The sequence below is a fragment of the Strongylocentrotus purpuratus genome, unplaced genomic scaffold (assembly GCF_000002235.5).
Source record: "Strongylocentrotus purpuratus isolate Spur 01 unplaced genomic scaffold, Spur_5.0 spur5_scaffold_6, whole genome shotgun sequence".
Taxonomy (NCBI): Eukaryota; Metazoa; Echinodermata; class Echinoidea; order Camarodonta; family Strongylocentrotidae; genus Strongylocentrotus; species Strongylocentrotus purpuratus.
In genome coordinates this window covers 25,763,729-25,785,807 of record NW_022145612.1, presented here as the reverse complement: position 1 = coordinate 25,785,807, position 22,079 = coordinate 25,763,729, and the positions used below count along the sequence as shown (strand labels likewise).

The 22,079-nt window shown below is 36.5% G+C and overlaps 1 protein-coding gene across 4 annotated transcripts in view; it reads right to left on the bottom strand.

Annotated features, from left to right (window-relative positions):
- LOC579742 (neuronal cell adhesion molecule) overlaps positions 1–22,079 on the bottom strand; it is a 164,958-nt gene that overhangs the window by 109,564 nt on the left and 33,315 nt on the right. For all 4 annotated transcript variants that reach the window (XM_030972696.1, XM_030972701.1, XM_030972700.1 and 1 more), the window contains exon 3: positions 9,579–9,710. The gene's annotated coding sequence lies outside the window, so the exon portion shown is untranslated. The remainder of the gene's footprint in view (positions 1–9,578; positions 9,711–22,079) is intronic.

Genomic DNA, 22,079 nt, shown 5'->3' with positions numbered 1-22,079 from the left:
TCCGTAAACTGTCCTTTTATAAAGCGTTTTAAAAATGAGATGTAGGAGGGACATGGTGGACCATCCCCAAGCTTGAAGTACAATGGTATAATAAAAGGGGCTGTTTACATTTAAGTCCAAACATGTTGCTATAGTTCCTAAGCAACTTCCATCATAACATTGTGATTTTAGTTTTAAAAACTATGGTATTTGGACTGTAGTGTAAATGAGTCCATTGCTGGTATTGATAAAATTTCTGTAAAATGAGGTACTTTCTAGTAAATAGAAAGTGATGGACAAGAGGACGTAAAAATTAAAACACAAAAAGAAGTTGACCATAAATGAGGACCCCTGAGCAGGGAATATTCACAACTTCCTTTTCAAGATTTTAGATCGCTATACAAATATGCCTTTTTCTTTTTCATAGAGAGAAAAAGAAAAAGTGGACAGAGAAAAGATATGAAATAGCCATGAACAGCAAATAATAAAGTGTTTTTTTAAAAACAGAATGAATGTTCATTTAGGAAAATTGTGGCAAGAGCATTAAAGTGACTGCACAGTTTGTGCTAAATCACAGCTTCAAACCTAACACTATACTGGCATCACGGATAAATGTGTGGTAATCTAAAGCGAAAGCAGTATAGTATGCACTTGTACCTTTTCCATCATCACCTGGTTATTTCTAATGAAATTTGTGTTGGGAATGTCAGGACAGGCGGCCTGCCAGCTAGCCTCACGTGCGCAGTTCTTGAAAACTGTGCTCCTGCCATGCCATGTCTGTCAAGCCATACAGGAGAAAGAATACTATAGAGAGCTTATAGTACATTGTGGTATTAGCTGTAGGAGGTATCGAAAGTTGTTGATATGATTAGTTTGATTGCGATGAATGATTTTCTGATCTGAACAATATAATCCAAACTCAATTCCCCCCCCCCCCCCCATTAAAAAAAAAAAATCTATGATCAGTTACCTTCCTTTCCAAATTGCTTTCTGGTATAAACCTATTGAATTTTATGAGCCTGTAATTGTTCTAATGATCAAGATAATCGATTTGGACTTCTTTTATTTAATAAATCCAGCTATTCTTTTCAATGTGAAGCAAACAGATCACAGATAATCCAATATTACCACAAACCTGTGGATAGAGCCAATCTAGAAAAATAAGTAAGGGCAAATACGCCTACAATAAGTATGTGAACAACAAGATAGGTAGTTTGAGACTGACTCTTTTACTCATATTTCATTGTTCTTTCTCTTTTTTACAGGCTTTTCATTTTTGATTTCCAAGTTTGGTATTAAAACTCATTTTCAATCTCCAATCTGGACCAACACTTTCAATCCCCTTGTGATGCTCAACATGGACGAGTAGATGCCGAGGGAAGAATCCTGGACATAGCTATGGCCTGTGTATATGACAGCAATCACTCACCCACACTTAACATTCACTCTCAAATAAAGAGACGGATCAAATTGTATATTTTCCAAGCTCTAATTTCATCTAAGAGAATGTTGCCGAGATGATCTCCTCGCAAGGTTCAGCAATGGATATTGGTGTATCAAGTTTAAGTCCTCTGCTTTTAAAATGAAGAAGAAAAAAGAAGCTTCTCTACTTTAGCAGAGCATATTTTTGTTGAGAAGGATTATTGACCTTCAGGGGTTCTCAATGTAAGAAAAGGTTGGGTCAAGTTTTATTTGGAAATCACACACACACAAGCATTAGAAATATAGACCTACACTGCAAGTAAATGCACAATTCTGGAATGATGTTATTTGAGGCCAAATATAGTACATTCATACACATACTCAGAGCAAGATAACATGTAGTATCTTGACAGTTTGTTTTTGGTAAGGTGCACATTGCAAAGCAAACAGAACATATCACTGCCCATGTTATTGTGACCTTTATAAGACCAAATCTTTCATGTTATGTTTACAGCATGTATATGTCTATTCACAGTTCACACATGTACCTTGCTTTCTTTCAAGAGGCATATCAAGTGAAAAGTACACAACGTTTCATGGGATCACTCCTCAAAAGGTGTAAACAGACATGGAGTCAGCGTTGGCATGTTCTGCCTCTTTATGTATTATGGTAGGGCTTGTTTTTGGAGGGGGGTGTTTCAAACCTTTCATGTTATGTTTACAGCATGTATGTCTATTTACACAGTACTACTACCTTGATTTCTTTTAAAAAGGGGCTTCTCAGGTAAAAAGTACACAACATTTCATGAGATCACTTCTCACAAGGTGTAAACAGATATGGAGTCCACATTGGTATGTTGTGACATTTTTTTTTAACCTTAAATACCGGCTTCTGGTTATTGTACCTTCTTTTCTCTCCTTTCTATTCTCTTCCTTCTCTTCATCCCTTTTCCCATGTACCTCACCCCCTCCAACACACACACACGCTCTCTCTCTCTCTCTCTCCATTTTCTCTTTCTCTTCACCCCTCTCTCCCATTCTCTTTTTGTCCACCTTTCTCTGTCGGTCGGCTGTGAGGAGTATACATGCGACATCCTTATAACATTACCAGATCCCAAGTCCTTTGTTGTTCCTGGGTCTTTCACAAGCCGGTCACACCTCTTCAATAACGCCCCTGGTTTTATTCGTCCTTGCTCTGACAGCCAGCGTGAGGTGTGTGCAAGAGATATGCTATGCTGTTATTTAACGCAAGTTTCATGCAGTAATAATCTAGCCATAATGAGCGTTGTTAGACACTGCTTGACCTTACAAGATAAATAACAGCCCAGGCCAGGACCACTACCAGGTAGATAAATAGTCTAGGCGCCGGAACTGAACAAGTCTTATAGGCTGGATAAAGAGCTCAACAAACAGAGCTTTTGCTCACCTGCCAGTGAAAACCAAAGGTTATTTCACTTGACTTGAAGGATGGTTTCATATTAGCCTCACAATTGTATATCCCATGAATGGTAAAGAACATTATACTTTGTGGTAATTGCCAACAATGACAAGAAAATACGAGAAATTGATAAACAAGAAATGGAGAAGCTATCTCGGTCAAATTATGAAGAGTACTTGAATCTAGAAAGCAGTTTGTGTGACTGACGATCTCTTTTCTTAATATATTTCTTAATTATTCTGTTAACCATTTCCACTGTATGATTGCAGGATTATACATACTGAAAGACATTACCCAACAACATGATTGCTAATAAAAACACATCAAGGCTTGCCCCAAAACATCATTACCCTTTCTAAGTAAGACATAATACACAGGGCCTAGATCGATTAGGCAACTTCATAACAAGTTTTCATTACTCCATAATTACTCTGCTGGCACATCGACTTTCACATACAGTAGCTTGGCTGTTCAGCACTACTGATCGCATTCTCTATGTAATTTTGATGGGCTCATCACAGACAAGGATATTACATTAAATACTGAACCCTAGTTCCCTAATAAACCTCTGGGCTAATAATAAAAGGGCACGGGAGGGTATCATTTATGTCTACTATCAAATACAGCGTGGGCCTATGACAAAGCTACTTGTGTGGGAACTGTCTTGGAATCGTACAGTTGTACCCTTGTAAATGTATTCATTATCAGACAGCTTGACCTTATTGTACAAATAGTGGGTAGGATAAGTAAACATCAGGAATAGCACACAGATAAAGGAAGGTGGATTTAGTTGTAAAAGATAGCAATGCCCTAATTTATATTGGTACACTTCTTTCAGAGCACGCTGTAAGACGATTAACCAGAATACATGTGTATTCATGACAAGATGTTTAATCTTCACAACCACATCATATGGATGCCTTTCCTTGTTTTGCATTTATTTTTCACTCTCTCATGAATATCTTTTCCTTTCAAACCTATTCCTTCTCTTAGCATCTTCCTCTTTTTTTCTTCCTCCTCTTCTTTATTTCTCCTCTTCTTTATTTCTCCATATTATTTATTCTACTACTACTTCTTCTTCTTGTTCTTCTTGTTCTTCTTTTTGTTATTCGCCTCCTCCTCCTCCTTCTCCTTCTCCTCCTCCTTCTTCTTCTCCTCCTTCTCCTTCTCCTCTTCATCTTCTACTTCTTTCTTCCCATCTTCCAGGACATTCCTCTTCTACCTAATCTTACAAGAAACATTCATGATATCGCTAACCATCACCTCCTAATCTATCATCAGACATGTTGGATTACTATACGAAATATGTTATCCTGTCAATCATACTCGCCATGGTAACTATGACTAGCTAAACAATGGCTCACTTTCCCAATTGTGTCATCCAATGTTCCTTCTCTAGTTTCGTCTTCTAGCTAACCCATGATCAGTTCATGACAGAAAGCATATATCTTACTCATCATCTCGTCCTTATTTCTTCTTTCAGCTTGCTTGAACGTAATATTTCAAACCAGTACAAATCATTCAGAACTACTATTTGATTTCCATTATAAATCTCTTGTTGCCTGCAAAGTGAACAGAATTATAGGTGTACCTGTATATGTACATGGTAATTGTATATCCGCTTGCCCTAGTGGAGAGATTAATGGCTTTTTATAATTTCCACAGTATGTCATGAGGTGTGTTTTATATCCTCCAAAGCTTATATCTTTTTCTCTATATATGTATTATCTATTATTTTTCTCTCATGTGGCCATCACAAATTGTTAATGATGTCTTCAAACGGCTCTCTTACTCTGTAAATGTAAAGTGCATTACAACATGGATGTGGAAAATGCACCATAAAACATAATTACTATAACTATTTTATTCATATGCACAAATTATATGACCAAGACCAGGGGCTTAAACCAATATTCACATTAAATTATGCACGGTTGGAAGATGAGGCCAAAGTCTTGTTTGTTTCTACATCCTACGAAGCCCAACCCCTTCCCTTCTCTCTCTCTTCCTTTCTCTGTCTCTCTGTCTCTCTGTCTCTCTCTTGCTCATACCCTCCTGAGACTAGACTCAATGATCCAGCATCTAAGAAGCTATTGACATTCTTGGTTGATTAATGTGATGACACATCTGATTGCAAAACCATCAATGACAAACCAATAAACCTCTATCGCAAGGCGAGTCTACACATACTCGACGAACATTCTTTGAGATGCAACGTGCATGGCCTGCATACAAAATATTTGTCTGGCAAATTTGATGCTGTTTTTCGGCCTGTATTATTGATTTAAATCTCAGCTAGAACATTTGGATGGATATAAATGAATGCATGAAATGACTTCACATGAGTTAATTCACAAATATATTATTGAATTCAGACAAACACATTGTAGAGCTTAGAGACTTCGGCGGTAAGTGCTTCATAAGCACAGCTTTATTATTATTATTATTAGTATTATTATTTTTATTTATTATTATTGTACAGGCAATGAATTGAAAAATTATCCCAAGATACAAGAGCAGACACAGGCCTACATGTGTTGCTGCAATACAAGATGGTACTCAGTTTTTACAACATAGTGAATCTGAATGGAAGAAAAAAAAGCAATCTACTGTGGTTGCTTGACTTCCGCACATTTTAACCTCGTGCCACGATCAATCATGTAACATTTGGCCTACGGGTGTATCAGTCATACACTGCAGAAGATCCCCTTGAACTGTACATGACAGCCAGCGTATTGAAAGATGATGGTTCTACTTACATTGCTACAGAAGAGCGAATGGAACCCATCAGTATCCTCAGTCTTTCAAAGGACAGTACCTCTCACCATTAATTATCACCTTAATTCTACTGGCTACCAAAGGTCTTCCAGAATCCAACACATTACGCATTAATTCAGATACAAGAGCTTTTGCCTAACTTCAAGCATTGGCTTGACTTTTACCGGTACTCTTCCTTGGCTAAAGTGGACTAAAAATGGGTGAGTGGGGACAGGTTCTTCCATTACAAGGGTAATTCCAAGTTCATCACTTCTTGGCCCCTCTCCCATTCATCCTGTTCCCACGATTTCTATAAAGAGGGGGTAGTGCTAAGCGTGCCTTGCTCCGTTCCTCAAAGCTAGTCTGAGAAGATGGACTTGAGATGCTCTCATTATGATAATAGGCTGTATGCCTAGGTATGTGGGGGAAAAAATATTCCAATCACTCTGCTTCTCTTATGTTATTACATGCTAAAGAAAGGCTACACACTAACTTTGATAATAAAGGATGTCATCAAAAGTATATATACAAGAAAGAGATCCTGATCTTCGCGTGAAATCATCAACATAGTTTGCAAGTGTGATTACACATTATTTTTGTAGAATATACACTGCATTATATATTGCACAGCTTAAATTAATTTCAAGATAAAGCAAAAATAGATATGACAAAAACAATAAAGTTCCGTTAAACTTGAAACATACCGGTAATGTACAGGCAAATAGAACACAGAAAAGCGGGTTTAAGAAAGAGAAATATTTATATAAAAGTCATTCATGAGTAGAATCTCTTTCATGATTAGATGAAAGTCAAAGTCGAGACTCGGGAGCACAAGATTTGCAAGAACACACATTCAAGTTCACAGTCTGCAATGCTAGACTAGCTTGGATACACCCTCTACTAGAAGAAAGCAGAGAAATTGAAGGGAGTAGGTCTGGAATAATAAACCTGGCTTTCTCGTAAAGTTCTGGAGGGGGGAGGATTCTCCAATTTCAGTTCCTTCTGTAGAAGAGATGAAAGATGCTCTGTTTAGCCAGGGCCAACCCAATTCCTCCATGCCCCCCTCATTCAGTGATGAGTGCTGGGCTATACCCCCAGAAGATCCCCATCTCAGATTTATAGCTCATTGAGAAAGACAGTGACATCGTGGGATGAAGAGGAACAGACAGGCCTACTTACATGTAATGAGCAACAGGAGTAAGATGGTTAAGTTAAGAAGGTTGGTGAAAGATATTGGAAATTATATGTAAACAGCTCCACCTATAATCTTTTCAATTACACTAGGCTTAGAACTTCTATCATGGTTTATATTTAGGTTTATATTTAGGTTTATAACAGGAGTAGAAAAATGAATGCTGAGAACATTTTCCATGCGATATAGAACTTAGAGGTCTAATGTAATGTAATTAAAGAAATGAAACAGAGAAGAAAATAATAAGTGTTTCTGATTTTAGTTCATAGTCAAAGGTAGTTCTGTTGTGTCTGTTTTGGAGCCAGAGGAGCATTAACTCCTTCTGGCTCCTGATAAATGTAATGAATTAATACAACCTTTCAGTGACAAGAGGAAGAGTTAACACCCTCTGGCTCCAGATGAATTTAGTGAACTAATGCAACCTCCAGTGTTACAAAAATGATAAAGAGGCAAATCGAAGGCTCAGGACTTCAAAATACTTTTCTATCCAGACTTGAAAAAAGATATTACACAAAAAACGCAGAGGATATTGACCTTCCATCATTGGAAGAAAAAAAAAATCTCTTTTCGCGAGGGATTGATTTCAAACCAGAATTCAGACCACTAATTGCTGGAATTCTTCTCAAAAATCCCACAGAGAGCCACGCTGTCCGGCTACATACTGAAACAAGCACTGATCTGAAGCAGTGTTGTTCAGTTCAAATTACTCTAGACTATTACATCTACAAAGAGTGAGAATTTGATGTCCCTAAAATAGATTCTGTCGGTGCATCTACCACAATCTCCCTTTTTTTGTAAAGCTTTCATTCGTACCATTTTTTCACCCTCTTTCTCTTATTTTCTTTCTGGTGAAAATCCCAGATACTGTGAAGTCTTAAAACGATTAATTAAAAGAATATATCCTTACAAATAAAATACATTTTTTGCCAAAGCACAAACATGTACTTTGGACTTACATGCATGTAGCTTGTATCATCATTGTGTACTTACAAGATTATGGCGTTAACATTGAACACAAATATTTTCTAGAGGTTTAATGTGAACCTTTACACAGTATCAAATTTAGAGTTTTGCTATATTGTTTGGACTGAATTACAGGAATAATGTGCAGCCTCTGCATGAAACAACTATAACTTGGTACTAAAATAAAATGGATTGAATTTCTCTTTTAACTTTCGACATTCACATAATCGACAGAACTAGGAATTGTAATAAGATTCTCTCATCACAGAGATCCACTATTTCAGATAAGGGAAGCAGGAACTATATCCTACATTTACATGTACCTGAGAAAATGATGACTCATAAACAGAGCACCTCTCCCTCTACCTCTAAGCCTTATTCCTAATACTGCGCCATCTAGTGATGTCATCCCAATCAATTCTACTGCAATCGCTTGACCTGTCCATGTAAGGGATTTCAATAATTCATGATATATATGTCCTTCTACGAAGAGGAGAGGAGAGAACTGACTTAAAACAAGCCAAAGATACTGTATAGTAAAGCATGCCAGGAAGGGAAGGAAACTTCGGTACCTACAGTGTATACACGAATATCTCTTCCTCTTCACAGCAATGAATGAGGAGTCTGCACCTGCAAAAAGTGTAAACTCGCCTGTCAGGATCTTGATTCTTGTTTCTTTTTATACGTTCTCACCACGAAGCACACTTCATTAGGCAAATAGCTTCAAGGCTATTCTTCTCTCCTTTTATCCTGTCTAGGCACACCTAGACATTATCATTCTTTCTATTGCTTAATCCAAGATCAGAAAAAAACATGAAAAGAAATAATGCATGTCACGACACACCCCACAGCTTATATAAAGAGAAGATTTTGTGTTGGATTGATAGAGGCATACAGCAAGTAATGACATATTATTACAGAGAATGATGGGAAAATGGCAAAGCTGTGGAGGAATAAAGGCAAAGAAAAACAGAGTGGAAAAAAGCTAGAGAAATAGAGAAAATATCCCAGGTAACTAATTCATCAATAACATGAGTAGCAACACCTCATCCCTACATCTTTTACAATGTGTCCGGTACATACGTGTAGCCTTCACAGTATGTAGTATACCATGATCATTTCATGTTACCCTAAAAACACAGACAAGATGGAAATGACAGTAATTTGTGGCTAATACTATTCAAATAATATAGATTTGTAACAATTAAAAAAAATAGTGGCTCGGTAGTTGAGCACTGGTTTGTATCCAGGGGGTTCAGGGTTCAAAATCAGTTAGATATATGCTAGACTTTTGCTACTGCCACTTGGTAAGGTATTAATCCACATTATCAAGGTTGTCAGATGGGACTTAAAGCCATTGGTACACCTGGTGGGATATCTTCAAGTAATACCTGCTTTATTAAAAGTCATCGAACCATTAAACCATTAAACCAAACCATATAATATAAATCTATAATCAATCAGTATTATTATGGGGTTTTTTTTTCGTATAAGACCCTGGTCTGCTGGATGGAGACTACCCTGTATAGACCAACCCATCCCTGACCTAAAATGTTTGTAAAGCATGGACAGGTTTTCCATCTGACTGCCTTCTTGAATAAGCTTGGTAAGGGATATCCCTTGAGTTGATCCAAGACACTGTGTCACATCCTTAATCTTGCCTGGATCAAATCAACAAATTAATCAATCAATAATTGATGGATTTACTATCAAGAGGACTGGACACCAGACCCTGGTCTGGTCGATGTAGACTAACTCTTGATAGACCAGACCATCCCTGACCTCAAGTAAGGACACATTTTCCAGCTGACTGCCTTCACTACTGACCTTGGTAAGGGATAGCCCCTGAGTTGATCCAAGATAACTTATCACACCCTGTACCTTGCCTGGAGGATGAATGGGAGCTAGATGGACAAGATGCCCTCTCCTGATATGATGACTGGCTTCTTCAAGAGAATTCTGATGAGAGAGAAACAGAATTAATTAAAAATAACATTTATATCACATGAAGCTTACAATTACCATATGACAGCAAGGAGTGGTGAGTACAGTATATCATCTGTTGAGAGCCAAAAGGGGCTCAATTCATATAATATAACATAGGGATAACACCCAGGCTGTCAACAGACAATTATTTCCGGTGTCTACTCCAATAATCTCTGAAATATACTGTGAGTACATGGAATTTAGCCAAACAATATTTATCACATGGTGTAAAGGCATAAATGTGAATGTACTTTTTATTTTTTTTATTATTATTATTATTTTTATTTTTATTTTTTTTTTTTTTGGGGGGGGGGGGGGTGGTATTTACCTTTTAGAAAGATTGTTAAAGACTCCAGTTATTCTTTCATAGCATAAGCTTCAGCAGCATTTATAAACAAGTAACATTTGATAGCAGAAGAGAACATACTGGAAGTCTTCTGCTACATAAAGAACTTAGGAATTCCTGTAAATCGTCAAATGTATTAAACTGCAGACATTCAAAGTGAGGAATAGGCCTGAATAAAAATCAATACCATCATATATTCCAATGCCAGCGGTTATAGGTTGAATTCAATCCCATGGTTTTGACAAATATAATGGAATTAAAATAATTTTTCTGATGACTGTTTTTCTAAGTTGCGGTCAAGGTATCACCTGGAGTAATAAACCTGGAAATACCATACATGGGGTCATATTTGAGTTGCAAGAGAATGATAGGTTGGAATTCAAGGATAAACATCCAATTATAATTATATTGCCAAGACATGTGCATCTACTCATCCAGTGGAATGCATTGCATATCACGTTCAGAATTTTCAGGGGACTGAAAAACAAAAACAGGATCTCTATGTCTTGCAGGCATTCATCTACATGTATCTTCCAGCCCACCTCTCCCCTTCCTCCTCCCAACAACAAAACAAAACTGTATTTCAATATTTGTTATAAAGAGACAAATCCCTTAGTTAAGTGCAAGTATAAGTAGTGTCTGGTTACTGCTTCTTTCAATATTTATGAGAAATTACCCCCAAAAAGGGTTTCCTCTTACAACCTAAATAAACTTGAAAAGAAAAAGAGAAACCTTTTAACATGCATATGTACGATACATATACCAAAATAAAACCTCAAAAATTTTAATACACAAAACTCAATATTGTACATTGTCTAGTACTCCAACCTTGAAATAGATTACATTTACATTTTAGAAGCATCAAGCCGCAAATCTGCATTGTTCATTTAACTAATAGAAATCAAGAAGGTATGCAGTGGAACTGAATAAAAATACAAACTACTCACAATCACAAAGCTAGACAGTACACAGAAAAATAGGTGTGGAGGCAATTTATGGTGTCTTTCACAAGCGTCTCATAAATATTCCCATAATAATATATGAATAGAATTATTCCTCCACGATAGGCATTGGAACTCCATTCCATGACATTGAATCTCGATCAATACATTCACCACGGCATGCCCCTTCATTAAGAATCACATTCATAATGGACTTTGAACATGGAATTAAGCTATCTTACCTTCAATAAACATGGAATCAAGCTATCTTACCTTCAATACACGAATAATCAGCCTATTTCAAATAAACAACTTCATGAATATATTTTTATCTATCCAATGAATAATTCCTTGCAAGTCTGGGAAACCCCACAAAAGTGTTCTGGAGACTACCAGTACTTCTGCCAGCTACAGCATGCAGCACACGGTAAAATGAGAGAGAGAGAGAGAGAGAGCCACAATCGGTTCTAGTGTGTGATCCGAGGTACACAAGCGGCTGGCTCGAGGTCTACCAACTGTCCCATTCAAACTTTGAGCGGGTGCAGTAGAGTACTGGGCAATCACCTGGGGTGCGCTCGCTCGTTTCTCTGGTAGGTTCATATGGCAACAGAATCAACTACAAGGAATGTCTCAATAAAAGATCGTTTGTGCGTGTTTAATCATTGACTAGGGTCTAGGAATATTCAAATGCAACAGCTAGGGGGTGGGGGGGGGGATGTAGAAGATACAGAAAACAACATGGATACACTATTTGTTGTTCACGCTGATGTAATACTATTTCAAGAAAACAGTTAATTAACAATTGAATAACAAATTCAATGATCCACTTTGTCTGACAACTTAAACAACATTGTCCTTCTAATGAGTGATTTGACATGAGTTGTGTCTAGAGATAAAGATGTTTGTATACAATGTCAACAGACCCTTAGCTTCTCAATCACATGGGCAAACATCTTATCTTGCTGTCATGCATTTCATGTTATTCTAAAGGCAAATTACTCTTCCATTTTATCTTAAGGAATTCATCATAATCTTAGGCAAAGAGTGAAATAAAATCAATATTTTGGAATATCTATAGCAAATTTGCTGCTTTCATTTCATCAATTGAATTAAATTAAGGCTATTTAGCAAGCCTAAAATTATACATGAAAGGCAATATTTCTTGTACTGAAGGAAGAAGAAAAAAAAACATAGGGGAAAGAGAAATTGAGAGAGGTTGAGAGAGGTGGGGAGAGAATATAAAAGAACGGAGGCAAACTGCAGGGATTCAAAACGTGTTGAGAGGAAGCAAATTAGGCCACGCACCAATAACAGACATTTGTTGTGTTCAAATTGTATTATTTGAGTAGATCGACATGCTGAGTTATGACCTCTCCCATTGGAACCTCTACAATAGCCAAGGATCTCGGTAGAGTGTATTTGTGGACCCATGTTTATCTTTTTACGCTTGAGTTCTCATGCCATGATTACTCATAGTTATAATATATAGATGTCTGGGAAGGTCACCAAAAAAAAAATGGTAAAAATAAAAATTTAGTTTTGATAAAGTATAGACAGAAATGATAATGGCTCCTGTACAATAGAATTTGAACCATTAAAGGTTGATGTGCCAATCAATTTCCTATATATTGTAGGTATAATCTCAATTGTCATGAAAGTGAAGAGAAAAATATGGAACAGCTAGTATTATATGCAAAAAAAGTAGTATAATAAAGATCCCTTTTCATTTCCGACACAGGCTTAATGAATACTGGCATAATACTTAAAAATTGGTACAAAGGGAATGAGAGTTGGAGTTAGAAATCAGATGCTGAAGAGAAAGAGGAGGAATCGGTGTGAGTGGTGCGAGTGGTATAAGAAGATGGAGAATGAGGAGGAAGGAAGATAATGTTTGTTTTTTTTCTTCGTAATCCTGTCTAAAAAATATCATAAACAACATGACGTAAACATTTATCAGTTTGGAGAAAACCAAGGTACATCTGTCTGAGCTAAAAATAGTTTTGTACCGGAAACCACTTCTACAACGGTATCATTTGTCTTGAATTTTCCGGATGCATAGCTCAGATGTACTCACAATCAAAAGGCAAGTGGTATTTTAAGAAACATGACAACATTCAGAGAAATGTCAGCATACATGTAGCTATTAGAAACATGTTTCTAATTTCATATTTAAGACATCCCTTGGGCTTTAGCCTGGTATCAGTATCACTTTGGATTTCTTGTGAAAAAGCGGTTTCTTTGAGTTTCAAGACTCTAAAACTAAAAGTCTGAGTTGACATAGCATGGCAACTGTATTTCAGGAATTCTCGCAAACATCATATGTCATAACTGGGACTATATTTAAGTGGTGAGTCATATCGAATACAATAATGCTTTTACAAAATGGCAAATTTGATCCTGCACGGTAGATATAATTTGAAATAAATTATAGTACAGACGACCTTGCAGAGGTGTTCGAGTGCAGATGGTATAACAACACTCAATTTACATGCAGCTGTATTTTTTTTTCTACATCCATTTACATGTACTTTCTCTGACACAATATGTCTAGCAAGGCATTCAAGGCTGTTTGGAAGGAAAAAAATAAACCATCCAGACTCACCCACTCCAAAAACATTTTCACAACAACTGTGCATATTAAAGGCAAACAGTGGTCATATAAATGAATGCAAATTAGTTTGTTCAAGATTTAATTACCCCCTAATCTGATAATTTGATTTCTATAATGTTAAGGATATAAGGGAATGGGTCCACAGGATTCTACTTGCATACATATTTCCTTTAGCCAATGGAGGGTTCATACAACTCTCTTAATCTGCAGATTTTCTGAAAATAATTCTTCTTGTAGGCTACCATTTAAATCTATGTGATTGACCAACATATCATCTCTCAGTCCCAGACATTCACTTTTAACGCCGTCTACAGTGTACTACAACTGCAAGACTGCCCATTATCACATGGTACACCCTGCACAGATTATGTGTTAAGCAGGGATTAGAGATGGCCTTATCCTCCTGAATGTCGTTACTGAGGATATGGCCAATTTTGTTGCCAGGAAGTGTGATTTCAAAGCCAAATACACATACATCATGTCCTCTATGCAGATTCTAGATTTACATCGAAACAAAAAGCGCTTAATCCCATGTTGTGTCCATTCCTTTTGATGGTAGAATTAGCCATATTTCTCTCATCAGCACATATCCATAGATTGATAAGCATTTTTCAAATTTTTAATCCAAGGGGTTCGCATATAAATGATGATTCATGCACATTTCATGTTGTTTGTCATAACTCATTTGAAAAAGAAAAAAAAACAAAACATAACATTTCACACAGGAGTACAGTGAAGGACATTAATTTTTCATCATGCTGTCTATTTTTAATAGGTAGTGAAATAATCGATATGCTTCTTCATCGAAACAACAGAAGCAAAACTTTTAAAATAGGGATGGGAAGAAGAGAAGGTGGGAAAAATAAAAAAAATATAAAAAACAGAAAATAATATAGATGCCAAAAACCTTGTGATGAAAAGCAAGCATGAATAATTTTTCTACACTGTACGTAGACAAAGGCTTTACAAAAACTTTTACACAAAATGCCCATCGTTTGAGGTCAAAATCTTAAAGTCAATTAAATGTGCTATTAAAGAAAAATCTATTATATACCCTACGCCTATGGGATAAACTAATGACAACCAAATTCTTTACAGTCTAAACAAAAAGGTTCAAGATATAGTTTTAAACATCTTCAAGCCATGCGTATAGGCAGTTAGTATAAAGTATCGCAATGCATTAGTGCCACTTTATGTATTACCAAATTAATCACCAAAAGTAATTCCATTAGCATCCTGAAGTAAATTGCTTTTAAAAAAAACCCTGAACCTGATCAGAAGCTTACTGTAAAAACATCCACAACAAAAAGGCACAAGACGATAACTTTATCAAATCATACATGAACTGATCACCTATCAGAATCAGGGTGCAAAATTAATTTAAAATTTATACCACGCCTTTCAAGAATAGAGCAATGTATAAAATATGTGTGCCAGACTACCTAATTATGGACTCGTAAGAAATCTATTTATATTTTACATTTTTATTCAGACAGCCAACCCTGGATGTCCCTGGGAGTTACATAGAGTGGTTTTGAAAAAAAGGATAAGAAGGACAAAGAAACATGCATCTGCCATCCATTCAGGCAGATGAATAAACAGTACAACCTTTCGTATGGGTTTCAATTCTTTTTTCTATGTTCTTCTTCTATTGTTCAGGAACCTCCCATGTTATCATTTTCCCACAAACTGTAGACAAAAATGTTATTCTACTTGCTCTCATTCAGTACGACATTATCCCACCCTCGCAATACAGATAATGCTTGACTTTATAGTGGAATTTAATAATTATTGAATTTAGTTTCATCATGAATAGGAACGTCCTTATCCCATGAGAATTAATGTGTATCCCAGTATTAAATAGTCTTTGCACAATCCTGTCCCTAAGAATGGGTAGTTTCCAATGGAAATTATTTCTTATTTCAGTTCCTGAAAGAAAAACAAATTATCCCACGCCCCTTATGAGAATTTCACAGTCTTTCCCATTGAATTGTATGTATATCTTCCCTAGACGGTAAAAACATTTCTGCAAGAAAAGCCCCTCCTATCAAACCATAAACCCTTGCGAGAATGAGGATGGGTTTAGAGAGGACGTCACAGACTGTTCATGATAACAAATTTAATTCAAATTTTAAAAAAGTATCAGGGAAGGGGTTGTGGATAAAACAACAAAGAAGAATAATTAAAACGAAATTCACAATATCCTTATACAGTACATGTATGTACATTGCCAAGGTCAATATGCTATACAGTCGCATGTTTTGGTGCCTGCCTATAGTTTTTTTTTTTAAACAAATAAAAACAATTTCAGTTCAGCTTATTGTTCTTCATCATGTTTGTGTCACACTCGCATAAATTAGAAGCGAATTTTGAGTAAATATCTCATTGCCAAATATTGACTTTGACACACTACATTCCAAAAATGTGTCTGAATTAAAAACAAGTCTTTGATATTTGATACATGTTTTGCGAAATATTTACTTTGACATAATATATCACGCAAATGTACATTTTTATAAAAGACAATGTATATCGACTACCAAAGCCTAATTCGATATTTGTTCTACATGTATGTGGGCAGTTTCTCCATGGAAAGCAAATAAGATACATGTAGTTGCATCCTGTTTTTTCCCTTTCTTATACTCTTTTCACACTGGTTTTGCTTAACCCCGTACTTTGCTTAGCCCCGTACTATAGGTGGGGTTAGCCAACTTTAGCCCACTTTGGTAAATGCCAGTATGAACAGAAAGTGAAATAGGCTTAACCCCGTACTATAGGTGGGGCTAAGACCCCCCCCCCTTAACCCCACCTATAGTACGGAGTTAAGCAAAATATTGCCAGTGTGAAAACAGTATTATAATACACCACACAGTACTTTGCAGTCTGCATACCGGTAGTTTCAAAGCGAAGGTTATAATGAAAATCACTGCTGACTCCGTTAACTTTGATAACCTGATCATCATTTCCACTCTATAAAACACTTACCAATGAATATTATATGGGATTCATATACCTTGATAGGTACCTACAATTTTAATGTACACATGTGTTCCATAACTTCTATTCAGGTCAATTGTTTTAATGATTTTATCACTCATTGATAATGGACTTTAGCCAGTCAACAACAGAATGATATTGGCACAGATATGCACTGTTATCAATACCGATATGTAAACGATAAGATATTGAATTTACGTTCATTCACAAGCACGGGTTCAGGCCATTCAAAAGCTTAAAATTATTCAAAGGAGGGCTCCAGAATAGTGGGCTATTTGCTCTGGAAAACTTCCCAAAATATCTTGGGCTAGTTTGCAAAATAGCCCGCTATTTGTGGTCCGTCTTCACCAGCCCGAAGACTCCCACTGTGCGCAAACACTGAGCAAATTTCTTGAACTCGAGTTTGGAGCTGATGAAGACGTGATTTGTAACTCTGTGCTAATTTCCCGAATCACAAAATAGAGGGCTATTTAGCCAAGTCGAGCTGATGAAAGCAGGCCTCATGTGAGACCACCTGCATCAAGAATGCATGCATGGGGTTATGTGAAAGTCATTATATTTAACTCCATAATGCAATGGGGCAAGGTGTCTGGTAAAACAATACCCTGTCAAAATTAATGAGAGTCTGGTAGGTAGGTAGGTAGGTGTTTATTACCATGCAATTCCCATCTGATACATTATATGATCACTTTTTAGAGTAGGCTACATCATGAATAGGAGTTTGATGTTGCCAGTGTAATCTCTATATTTTAAAGCTTTTTTTCCATAACATTTTTTTTTTAAAACACACAAAAATGGTTCTAAACCAGAAAAGTATTAATTCCTATTTGATTAAAATGGTTCTCGAGCAGAAAAATAATGCTCATTTGATTAAAAAAAAAGAGAAATATAAATACTGACATTGAATAATCTTTTTCTGTGTGCAGAATAAAAGAAAGGAAATTATCTTCTGACACAAACTGATACGAAATTGTCATTTGAGCTGTTCATGGAGCATGAAAACAGAGAACTGAATGACATAAAAACATGCACACATGTAAAGAGTTATGCTCATAACTCTTGGAACATGAAATATGCCTTCCGCTTTCCTGATGGCACTCACTAAAAGCTGTATCTACCCCAACAGCAATTTAGTAGATCGACTTGTGGGTATCTATGCACATTTTACCAAAATAGAAACTTCCCATTCATCAATCATTCCTCGCAATCATAATCAAAACTAAATCTGACAGTCGCATGCCTCGTTTCTAAAGGCTGTTTATGCACAGTCAGTCATATGAAGAGCCTTTTATCAAGTTAGAAACCTTTGTCTGCCTAAATCCATGAGTCCATCTACCAATAATATACAGTGCGAGGTTTACTGGTAAACAAGATAAACATGATTCACATCATTCACATCAATACAGAATAATTTGCATATATGGCTTTACTGCATTTCATAACAATTACTGGTCACAACGCAGGGGAGACTTGCTAGACAGACCAGGATTTTTTAACAAGAGCAGAAGGACGAATAACTCAATGAACTGAAGGTACGATGAATAATGCATCCTGAATAGAAAGGATTATGACTAGCTGCGAATCTCAGTGTACATATTCTATATTGTAAAGCAGTGCTCTCCCATTACCGGTATATATACTCCAACCAAAATGAATATGAAAAAGATTGGCAGGTATTTTTTTTGGGGGGGGGGGGGGGGGCAAGGAGAAGATACACACTCTGCATCCATCACAAGTGAGAATAATTCTGAATATATCACAGGAACATTTAAGTTTAATATTATATAACCTGCATCCGTACATGCTGTATACACCTTTAAGTGCTTTCATTCAAATATTTGTCTGCTATCGTTTAATGTATCTACTCTTTTATAAACTATGAGTAAAAAATAGCTGTGGCACAAATTTTATTAACTAATGAGGAGAACAGTGGGCCTATATTATATGTATGTTAAACAAATTTTTCTCCGTAACCTGCCCCCTTTCCTGTGCCCCCTTCGGAGCCAGTTGGGAATTCCCATTCTATGAGCACCATCCGTTGGATTTGCAGGGCATGGAGCGGCTAACATTATGACCTCTCGTGGACATGAATTATTCACTCTCCGTACAAGCCCGAGGGGGGTAATAGCGCAAGATGCTGCGAGAAGCTGCGAGGAGCGTGAATCTCGCTCCTTGACTCACAGGCCGGAGATGGCAGAGAAGGGGGGGGGGGTTAATGAAGTGTAATGATCCCTAACAGGGGCTGAATATACACGGAAGAGTGGGGTAAGGGTGGGTGGGGTAACGTTATGTAATCTGAAATATGCAGAAGTCCGTACTGGTGGTATAGTGTGAATTTGTCGATGCGCGTTTGATGCGTAGCGCTAATTGAAATAAATGGAGCAGAGAGCGTGGCATTCGCACCAACATAATCCAATCTCTGTAGACAAGAATTCTTTCTGTAATCAAGTTTGCTTATCCGGAAGAACCCCCAGGGCTATTATGCATCTTCAAAGCGTATTGCATTTGATTGAATTTCTTATCCTCTCCCAAATGGGAAATTTCATCTTAGTGTGTCTGGTACTACTGCACAATGTCATGTGATTACAGTACTAGATTGAAATTCAAACTACACATTACAAGATTTTCAATCAAATTATGGGAGAGGTTTTGAATGAGAAACTATATGTAACCATTCAATAAAAATTGTAATTGCCCATTCAAGCAAGAAATTTAACAATTTTTTTCTATACAAGTATAAATATAAATGACATTTATATAAATTACTCCATCTTTAATGGCAACTAACCACTCTCATATACCCCATTTGGAAAATGAATGTTTCCTCAAACAGTCTAGGGAAGTACACCCTGATATCATGTTGATTTCGATAGAAGCAGAAAAATGAGTGGAACGGGTAGGTCAGTGAAAGTTTGAGCAAAATCTGATCAATTAGTTAATAATAAGTTATGAAATATTGAAGTTACAATCAATCAAACATAAATTTGCAAAACTGTGACGTATCTTGCGAGCTCTTCTCCAATTCACTCTATACAGAAAATTTCATAAACTTTCATTTTCTTAGTCATTGCTGAAGGAATATATTTGTTTCATGAAGGGGTTGTATAGGAACGTATTTCCAATAATTATATTTAGGGTGCATGTATGATGGAACATTTTCTTTAGGCAAAATAGAAAAAAAAAAAAGAAATTTATGATTTTTTTTTTTGAGAACTCGCAAGATTTACGTCCCGGAGTTGCCAGCTTGTGTTTGATTGATCGCAACTTCAAAAATTCATAACTTTCTTATTTTCAATCAGATTTTGCTCAAACTTCCACTGACTCCTATCATATTTCTGCTTCTATTAAAACGAACATGATATCAGAGTGGGCTTTCACTTTAAAATAGGTATCGATTTAAACATAAAATGTAGACCTACATGATATAATAACTTATACACCCTCACTAGGCCTGCATTGTACTAAGTCAATGGGAAATGTTTTGACAGTGGAATGTTCCCTAGTCATGGTTGCGTTCCACTGTTAATCATCAAGCATGAGTATTCTCCTTCACGATCACGTGCAACGGTCATGGCTCAATTTGTGGTTTTATGACAAACGAGAAAAGATCTTTGCCAAGAATTACGGAAGCTTGCTTAATTTGAACTCTATGCTGTGCAGGACAGTGCAAGCCAAGGGAGATTGTATGCTTAAGTCTCATGCAGGCAACACTGTACAGGTGAGACTGATCATCACCACACATCATACTGCAAATATGTATGGCTACTCTTAAGATGACGTTCCTAGAAAATATGAGTTTTATAAACTGCAACTTTGATTTTAAGTTATTATAGAGCACAGTCCTACCTCTATTCCACCCCTTATTCGCCCTCCCCCACACACACCAACAAAAAGAGAGAGATAGAGAGAAGAATGACTATAATATTACATAAATCAACCTAATAATATACTTTTAGGGTTGATATTCATGAAATCTTTCATATGCAGAGGCCACTGAACCTCATGCTACAAAGACTCTCCTTTGTATTGCATGTCTCTAAATAGTGGTGAAGGACCACCATATTACAGTTGGTGAAGGACCACCATATTACAGTTATAGTATACAAAAGTAGGAGAGTGTTAGAGATGATATAAAGAGCAAATTTCTAGCAAAGAAAGGCTCTGTTCTTTATCTCCATTCAATGCCACACATCTTTAGTAAACTGGTTTCGATATAAACCTTCCCATCCTTGAAGTGGAATGAAAGTGCTCAAAGATTTTCACAAACTTTCTCTCAAAGTTTACGCTTCTTTAGGGATATCTTAAAGGTATAGACCAGTTTTGGAAATGCTCGCCCTCTCAAAAAATGAATTGGAAGCTCTTATTACCAATCATATGAAAGAATATGTTTTGACTAATACGTGATGATACAAATTTTGCCGGGAAACCGCCTACTAATTGATATATTTGGTAAATTATTATATCTATCCGGACTGGATAGATATCGCGTAGTCCCATATATGCATCTTTCTGTGTACAGTGCTTGTAACTTAACCAAGACTGGGCCAAATTTCTCATCATTTTGATGATTCCAGAACCTTGCAGTACACACCAATACTTATATGCTAGATGATCAACCTTTTCTGCTCGATTCCACAACGTTTCTTTCACAATGCAATCGCGTGACCAGAACTGGTCAATACCTTTAAAACTATTTATCTTTCCTAATAGATGGAAGAGAAAGAGAAGAAGAGACAGAGAGATGCTTTCCTTTCCCTTCAAGTTGATTCTGGACCACCAATGCTGATAAAGATGAACAAAAAAAAACACAACTATTTCCCACACCAACATCTGGATGAAGGTGGTGGGGGTCATATCTTTTGGGGGATACATCTGGATTTTAAGATATTTCATGAAATATGAAGCATACTTGACATTGCTTTTAACAATAAAACAACAGACAAGCTATAAATGAAATATTACAACATGATCCAACTTGGTGAATGAAGTTTATAAGGGGAGTTCAAACAATGACTAGAAATTTTGTGATTTATTAGATACAGGAATAGCAAAGCTCCACAAAATTAAAACGCATAAATCCATCAACAATGTCTGGAAAGTAATGAAAATGGACATAAATCAAATTGAAGGTTAATAATTGGATTTCTAAGAATGCTTTTTTGTGAACATTAGTAGGTATCATCCATGTTTTACATGTGTGTATACCTTTCCCATCTTCAAGAAGTCAATATCGAGTCATGCAGCCTAAAATAAAATCCACAGGATGTAATTGCTCTTTACAAGATTATTTCTGCCTTTAGGGTGTTAACTCCCGAAATCTGTCTCCACGGTAGACTTGAATCATCGTATTCAGACATGGCCTAGCATAGGTTTCATTCAATGAGGCTGAAATAACATCATTTAAGCTTATTTATATGGATATGAGAATTTTCTATTAGTAGATCAGC